Genomic DNA, 8,096 nt, shown 5'->3' with positions numbered 1-8,096 from the left:
CCTCTAGTACTTACCAGTTTGGAGTCAGCTGCAGCTCCCTGCTGCAGCCACCAGGGACTGCCTGAATCATCAAAGGTCTCTGAATCTTTTCCAAAGATTGATTCAGACCTTTACATTGGTCCCCTGATTCGATTCAGATTTGGAGATTCGGCCACCGAATCAGGCCGAATCTCCTCTGAATCAAATTGCCACCTGAAGCTTCGCCCATTGCTGGGCTGGGAGAAGGGCAGGGGATGGGCCTAATACTCAGCATTTTTTTTATTAAACACATTTATTGTGGTTCTTATTATAGAAAGTTGTTTTTTCCACAAATAACTCTTTTCATTGAATTGCTTCACCAACTGTGAGAACTAAAAGATGATGCAGGTTGTAACACCCAAACATATTTCTTGCATGCAGACCAGCCTCTGGCTTCTTTACTATTCATTCCATTGAGGAAGAGCACACACCAACTGCAGAGACTTCCACAGCCTAATGAAGGGTTTTTAAACCCAAAAGCTTGCTAAGAAATTTTTTTCCAACTATTTAAGTTGGTCTAATAAAAGATATCAGATTCCCCCAAAGAACCCTGCCAGTCAAACATATCACACCCTTGATCAATTCTAGTTCCTTTCGTTTGTTCTTCCAACTTTTTCCTCTTCCTTCCACTGCGCTACAGCTTTTCCTTTTCAGGTTTGGCTCTTTCATGTTTTTCATGTTAATCTTCAGCCAACTTCTTCATTAAATTTGTGTAACGTCTCTGTCAAAAACTTCAGTGAAGCAGAATATATTGTTTCTGTCTAAAAATTTGGCCCAGTCTATAGCAATGTTTTCTTTTCACTCTTATTATACAGCTGTGTAAGCAATTTTAAAGTTTGTTTGTTTAAAAATATTTTGAATCACAGGACAAAACTGCGGTTAAAAATCTAACAAAATAACCATTTACTATTTGAAATCACTTGTTGAACTTGGCTTCAGAAGGACCTTCAGACACATCACTTAAAAAATAAGCAAGTTCAATCATTTTACAGGTCATGATGGGGAGGAAAAAACAGCATGTGATCTTGCAGGCATGTACTGGAGAATTCCATGAAATACCAAGTTTTTCATAGAAATGCCTTCCAAGTTTGGTATTATTCCTTGATCACTTGTCTGTATCATTTGCCTTTTCAGGCTGTCAAATGATTTTAACAAATGGCATTTTAACAAATAGCTGGCAGTGTCCAAACACAGGCAGTGATGGGTAGACACCTACTCTCTTAAGTGTTTGACCTTGGTGTTACAGAGTGCCCTTGGGCAAGGGGTGGGGTTTGCTCAGGACCATTGTGGCCTTTTCTGGTCTCTGAGAGCACCCTTTGAAGCCAGCCTAGGCATGGCTTCTAGACTGTTTGTAGGGGGCAGGGGCAAAATCCAGGCTCTTGCTAAATCTGAGGATACTGGCCTTTTGGTCTTTCCTTCTCCCTGGTTCTCCATGGCCCTGACTCAGAGCTAGCCTTCCTTCCTGAGAGAGGGACTTCACCTCCTATTGGGTGGATAGCTCTGAGCAGCACGGTCTCTTCATTTAACGCATCCACTGGGGCAAAGGCCACCCAGCCAAAGGGTCCCTGCCCTCTCCCAAGAGGTCAAGCAGTCCCTTTGTCCCCAGTGCAGCCCGCACAGCCCTGAGCACCCCAGGAGATACTCTACTGTTTCCTTTCCAATCTTTCCAGCACTCCAAAGTTCCTCCACTTGCCTTAGTCCCCAGAAGCTAACACGCTGCCTTCCCCACATTATTTTGTTTTCTCTGGTCACCTCTTGAATTAATATGTCAGTGAAGCCATTCAAGACTCTTGCTGATGCTGAGGGTCCATCTTTTCACATAGCCAGCCCTAGCACTTAGCCCTTCATTCACTGTGCACAGAGTAATGAGATAAAGTCACAGATATAACAACACAGAGTTAACACAAATATCACAAAAAAACCTGTAGTCCACCACACTTGGCTTTTCTTGATAGCGATTGTAAAAGTCTCCTGCATATCTTAAAAGATAAGTATTGTGTAATGCTTTTCTGTGGTTGGGTTTTTATTCATTTCTTGCAGGGTTTGTTTGTTGTTGTTTTTTTCAAATTTTCATGATTTTAAAAATGTTGTGTGAATCTGTACTCTATAAGCTTTAAAATGATAATATGTGGGGTACAAATACCTTGATGTTTTTAATCTATCTACTCTTTGGTGTATTAATATATAGGTTTGTTAAATCACTAGTTTGTAATCTTGCTAGACTCAAATCATCCCTTGTTAGAGTCAAGGCACTCCTCAGAAAATTCCAACTCAGCTTTCGCTCATTTCTTGACTGTTCTTGGCTATGGAAACATAATAGAGCAATTCTTTTGTTGCAAAGACTCAAACAGGTCAGAGTGTTTTTGACACTATGGATTTCTATTTGCAGTCTCTGGGTTTATCTTGTAAATCAGGTTTAGCTGTCTGCGCACACAGAAGTGCTAATATTCTTTGCACTTAAAAGGATCTTACTGCACCCGAGGGTGCTGTGCCAGCCTGGCTGAGAATCACTGAGTTAAATGGAATGATGTTGTCTTCCCTCTCTATATACACTAATACACAGCAATGCTTATTGATTGCATATGTTTTTCTTAATTATAGTAAAAATCCACCTTCTCCTCTCTCTTATTTTTTATTTTAAAAGCAGGGATGGGCAAAACATAGCCTGCAGGCCAGATCCAGCCCGCAGAGGTGCTTTGCTTGGCCTATGGCAGGTCCCTTGGTCCCGCCTGGCCCAGGCACCATCCCACCGTGATGCATCGTACAGCCCTCTGGGCATGCAGCAGAGGTGGTGTGGCTTCACGCTGGACTGCCTTTCTAGGCAGCCTAGGCGGTGGCAGCCTCTGTCCCCAGCCCCACAGTATTGGTGGGGACTTGCGCACAATCCCGCCCCATGCCTGCTCACTCTGAATAGCTGCAGCAACAGCAGTGCTAGTGGGGCAGAAGTGTGCTTGGTGCGGGGGAAAAGTGCCCCACCCATCACTGCTGCTCGGTGCTTCTGGCACCAACGACGTGAAGCTTGTGCTGGGCTGCCCTGCAGCGCCAGTACTATCAGTGCTGCCTCCGGCCTGCCCAGTGGGGTAGCAGTGACATCAGTGGAGCTGCAGGGCAGCCCAGTGCGGGATCCGCACAACTGCTGCCGGAAGTGCCAGGCAGCGGTGACGGGGAGGGGCTGTTTTTCCTTTGCGCCAAGCATGTTTCTGCCCCGCTTGCACTGCTATTGCTATAGCTGTTTAGTGCAAGCAGGCAAGTCCACAGCAGGGACAGGGTGGGTCAGGGCTGAGTACAGGTTCCCGCCAGTACCATGGGGCTGAGGCCAGTGACTGTCACTACCTGGGCTGCCTAGAATGGCTGTCCAACACGGAGCTGCACCAGTGTGCTCAAGGGGCTTCACGATGCCCCATAGGTGGGCTGTGCAGAGCAGATGTGCAGGCTGGGTCAGGTCTGTGCGCATGGTCTGGCTGATCCCTTCCTGTGGGGGTCAATCTGGAGCAGGTGTGGGGCAGGCTTGGGGCTGCGCACTGCTGGCAGTGGCAGAAAGGTGCCAGGGCGCATGGGATCTGGGCTGTTGTGGGGTGGGAGTAGGTGCTTACTGGCTTAGGGGGGCACATGCAGGAGGCTCCCATGCACACCCCACCATACCCACAAACCCTCCCCCACACACAGTCACATACCCCACAAACACCGCATCCACCCACACTCTCCACACGCACCCCCCACACACACCTACAGGTCTCTGGGGGAAGCCCAGCTCACTGCTGCTGGCATGCACTCACCCCCTCCCATGCACCCCCAGCCACTCTCCCACTCCATACACCCCACAATCTTCATATCCACCCATACCTTCCCACAAACACATCGCCCTGTCCTCCCCACCCCCTGCAATATGCAAAAGTAAGACTTCATTTTGAGTTGTTATGCAATCACCTGTATGTACACTATGGAAATGCACACAGATCAGGACAAAAATATCTTTAAAAAATAAAACTAATAAAATTCAGTATAATATATTTTAGTTTTTTTATAGTATATAATTTGTTTATTTTCTGGTTCCAAGATGGCAAACCTCCCTCCCAAAAGGAGTGCTTCCAGGGAAAGGGGAGGGACTTCCAGTGGTAAAGATCAGGGGTTAGGGGGTGGGACTTGTGGTCCCAAGATGGTGACCGGGGGCAGGCCACCAGTCTAGGGGCAGGGCTACCCTTGCAGCCCTCAACAGCTTGCCAAAACTCATTAAGCAGCCCTCCATCTGAAATAATTGCCTGTCCCTGGCCTAGAGGGCCACTTAGGGAGTTTTTATGAGCTGTTATCTTCTGGGTCAGCACAACCACCCCACCCACAACAACTCAGCAAAACTCCCTAAGTGGCTCTGCCCCAGGGCCTAGTGTGGACTTGGTGTGCTCAGCCAGGCATATGGGATGGGACTGCGGGCAGGTGGGGAGCAGCGTCTGAAGGTGGGATGGGTGGGCAGCTCAGGGTGGTGACAGTGCAGGGCTGCAGTCCGCTCCCAGCATGCCCCTGCCCACGTAAGTGTTGTCTGTTGCAGGGACATGTGGGCAGAAGATCGTGGCTCTTCGGTGGGCCCTGGCCCTGCGCTGTCACCACCCCAAGATCCCGGCACCAGCCTTAGGCCCTGCCCACCCACCCTGCTTCCAGGTGCCCCTCCCTGCTGGCCCATGGCCCCATCCCATTCACCCAGCCAGGCCTGCCCTGCCTGTGTTGGTTCAAGTTGATTTCCATGGAGACCCTGCCCACCCACTGTGTCTGGCACCCCCAGCGGTGGGTGCAAGGTGGGCTAGGGTGTGCCCAGGTAGCAGGGCTGGGTCTTACAGCAGTGGTGACAGTAGCCATGGCAGCAGGAGCCACTGTTGCTGGGGCTGCTGAGAAGCAGAGTCCAGCCGCCACGCCATGGCCTGGACTGCTCCCTGCACCTGCACCAGGTGAGGCTGAGGGACCTGCCATTGGCCAGGTAAAATCCATTGGTGGGCCGGATCTGGCCTGCGAGCTGTATTTTGCCCACCCCTGCTTTAGTGCCTGATCTGGATATATTGGTATTTAGGACAGAGCTTTCCGTTATGGGTCAGACCATGGATAACAGTGCAAACATGGAAGTACACATTGAACTTTATTCAGGTTCAATGTGCCTGTTCTACCTGCCTGTAGATAGAAGCCTGGAGGGATGTGTGTGGTTTACTGAGGTTTACTCTGTTATAATCAGTTCCCGCAGAATGACAGAACAGCATTATAAGGCTTTTGAAACACCTTACTCTCTCGCTCTTTGCTAACAGGCATAAACAGTCTCTGAGAGTATTTTCCTGGTTGTTTCCTGTATTGCTGTAAATTAGATCAAGTTATTAGCCATGTTAATTCAGTTCCTCTGGAAGTGATTGGAGTTTATAGTCCATATTTTTTGGGTAAGGAAAACCTTCTATTCTCTCTCACTAATGAAATGTATGCATTTGGCAAGTCTCAACAGTAATGTGGTTTTTAGCTTTCTTATTTATAAAATAAGCCTCTAAGCTACTTCAACACAAGGTATTTTTAAGGTGTTGTGAAAAACGGAGGAAAAAGTGGGAAATGGGGAAATCCACATCAGTACCAAAAATGCAAAAAAGAGGTATTTATGAGTTAACTTTAAGGTTGATGCCTCTCTTCTTCAAAAATATATTGTGGAAAAAATTGAGTAGACAGCTATCTCTCTCTCCTGTGGTATTACCAGGTTCAGGTTTCAACCAAGTTCTTGTGTCATACCAAGCAGCAGTGCACAGACAGTTGTTAAATAAGTTTTGCATATGTAATAATTGCAGGGATCTAATATGTAGATCAATACCAGGTTATAGATTTAAAGATTTTTTTCTGAAACTACAGATCCCTCTTCTCAACTGGATTAACACTCTTCAAAGACGTGTACGGTGGGAGTATTTTTAAGTGTTCTGTGGATTTTAATGACCTTTTTGCTTTCTGCTTTTCTCTTGGATTGTCTTGAGTTCTTTGCTGAATGAGAGCATTTAGGAAGTAGCATATAAATACATAGGACTGGGAGATACCATTTGGTTTAGCAAGTTCAGTCCCCTGCTGATGCAGCCAACATGTCATATAATTCCGGGTGTCTCTTTCAAACGTGTGATCTGTCTTTCGTGTCAAACGTGTCTTTCTGGAGGAGTGTCCTTGTTGGGTGAAAGCCTTTTTAAGATTGGTGAGGTGGCAATCACCTTTTTAAGACTAGTGAGGATTGCCACCTTGCCAATCTTAAAAAGTATTTCACCCAACAAGGAGACTTCTCCAGAGAGAGAGATTGCATGTTTGAAAGAGCCACCCGGATACCACGTGAAAAATTGCTGCAATACAGAAGAAAAAAACCCCATGAATCGCACACCGCTGGTTATGACGTATCACCGCTTCCTCGAACCCATACAAAAAATCCTTAAACAATCACAACCCATAATAGAAAGAGACCCTATTCTTAAAGAGATCTTCCCAGAGCCACCCATCCTAGCCTTCAAACAAGCACTGAACCTCGCTAACCTCATCACCAGAAGCAAACTTCCTCAGGCCCAGAACACACCGAATGGATCCAGACCGTGCCATGACAAGAAATGCAAAACCTGCCAACACGTCTCCACCAACCCCACAATGACTACACCCCACAACAGAGCCATCAGCATTCCCGGATCTTACAGCTAGACCTCCAGAAATGTAATACATCTCATCCAATGCACCAAATGCCCTGATGGAAAATACGTGAGAGAGACCAAACAACAACTGCTCACCAGAATGAACGCACACCGGAAATCTATCAAAGACAAGAGCACCCAGTTACCTGTGGGGGCACATTTCTCATAAGAAAACCAGTCTCTCAGTTCTAATCCTCAAAGGGAATTTACAAAACACTTCTCAGAGACGAGCCTATGAACTTCATTTCCCCCCCCGGCCTGTCTCTCACCCACTGACTCCTTAGTTTACATGTTCACTGACTGCTTGTCTTGCATGCATACCAGCCCAGCCTCTTGCTTCTTCACTATTCATTCCATCCAGGAAGAGCACACACTAACTGCAGAAACTTCCTCAGCCTGACAAAGGGTTTTTAAACCCGAAAGCTTGCTTAAAAATTTTATTCCAACTATTTAAATTGGTCTAATAAAAGATATCAGATTTAGCCAAAGAACCTTGTCTGCCTATGTCCTTGGACCAACACGGCTACAATCTATACCCCTATAATTCCTCTCAGTCATCTGTGAACATAGCTTCACACTGTGAAATTCAAACTAGCTGTGATGCCTTTCTCTTGATTTAGGAAAATAAGCTAGTAAGACTGTGCTTGGCCTCATGGCTCTATAGCTTTCTATGTATCTGGTTGATTGTGATAAAACATACAACGAATGAAAATAATCTCCATAGAACTGATTTACAATGCATTTTTGTTTAGCATGAAACTTGTGATGTCTGGATTGAGTTCAGTGTACCTTGAAATAATAAAAGAATGCTTGTCTCCAAACGTATATGAATATCATATAAACACCAAATGCCTGCATAGTGGTTTTCATATTAAATAAATGATATATTGAGAGTAGTGGGTAATGGTTATGCAATATCCTTTTAGCCATGAATGTCTGAGATTAGTTTTTAAGGAGTATGGCCTTGTTTACGAGAAATAAAATTGATTTCCTAGTAATCGAAGAAAGAAGAGATTCCTGAAATTGCAGATCTATATTTTCTGATGAATTCCAGTTGCGTTAATATTTCCTTTGTCTTTAAAAGCTTGAATTCTGTGTTTTTATATAGAAGTATTTATAAATGTGCCTGATACTTAAACTTCTGTATATTAAAATAGCTAGGCAACCATCTGATTTGGTTGATTGATTATATAACTAGCCTGCATGACTCAATCCACCAGTAGCCTTGCCTAAAGTTTTTTGGGAAAAGTAGGGGGGAGGAATGGTGGCATCTAGACTGTGGATAGATAGGGGAAAAAGAGGTTTACCAGGGAACAGTTTGTGCTCTATTATTCTGTTAAAAACAAACTAAAACCCCTTAAAAACAGGGAAAGGGTGCTGTTCAAAGGAATACGATTTTAAACATAA

The 8,096-nt window shown here is 45.5% G+C and overlaps 1 protein-coding gene across 3 annotated transcripts in view; it reads left to right on the top strand.

The window, feature by feature from the left end:
* The window catches only part of LIFR (LIF receptor alpha), a 96,225-nt gene that overhangs the window by 13,618 nt on the left and 74,511 nt on the right, over positions 1–8,096 (top strand). The window lies entirely within an intron of this gene.

Source organism: Alligator sinensis, unplaced genomic scaffold (genome assembly GCF_000455745.1).
Source record: "Alligator sinensis unplaced genomic scaffold, ASM45574v1 scaffold881_1, whole genome shotgun sequence".
Taxonomy (NCBI): Eukaryota; Metazoa; Chordata; order Crocodylia; family Alligatoridae; genus Alligator; species Alligator sinensis.
Note: the sequence above shows the minus strand (reverse complement) of the source record. Positions and strands in the feature narration are given on the sequence as shown.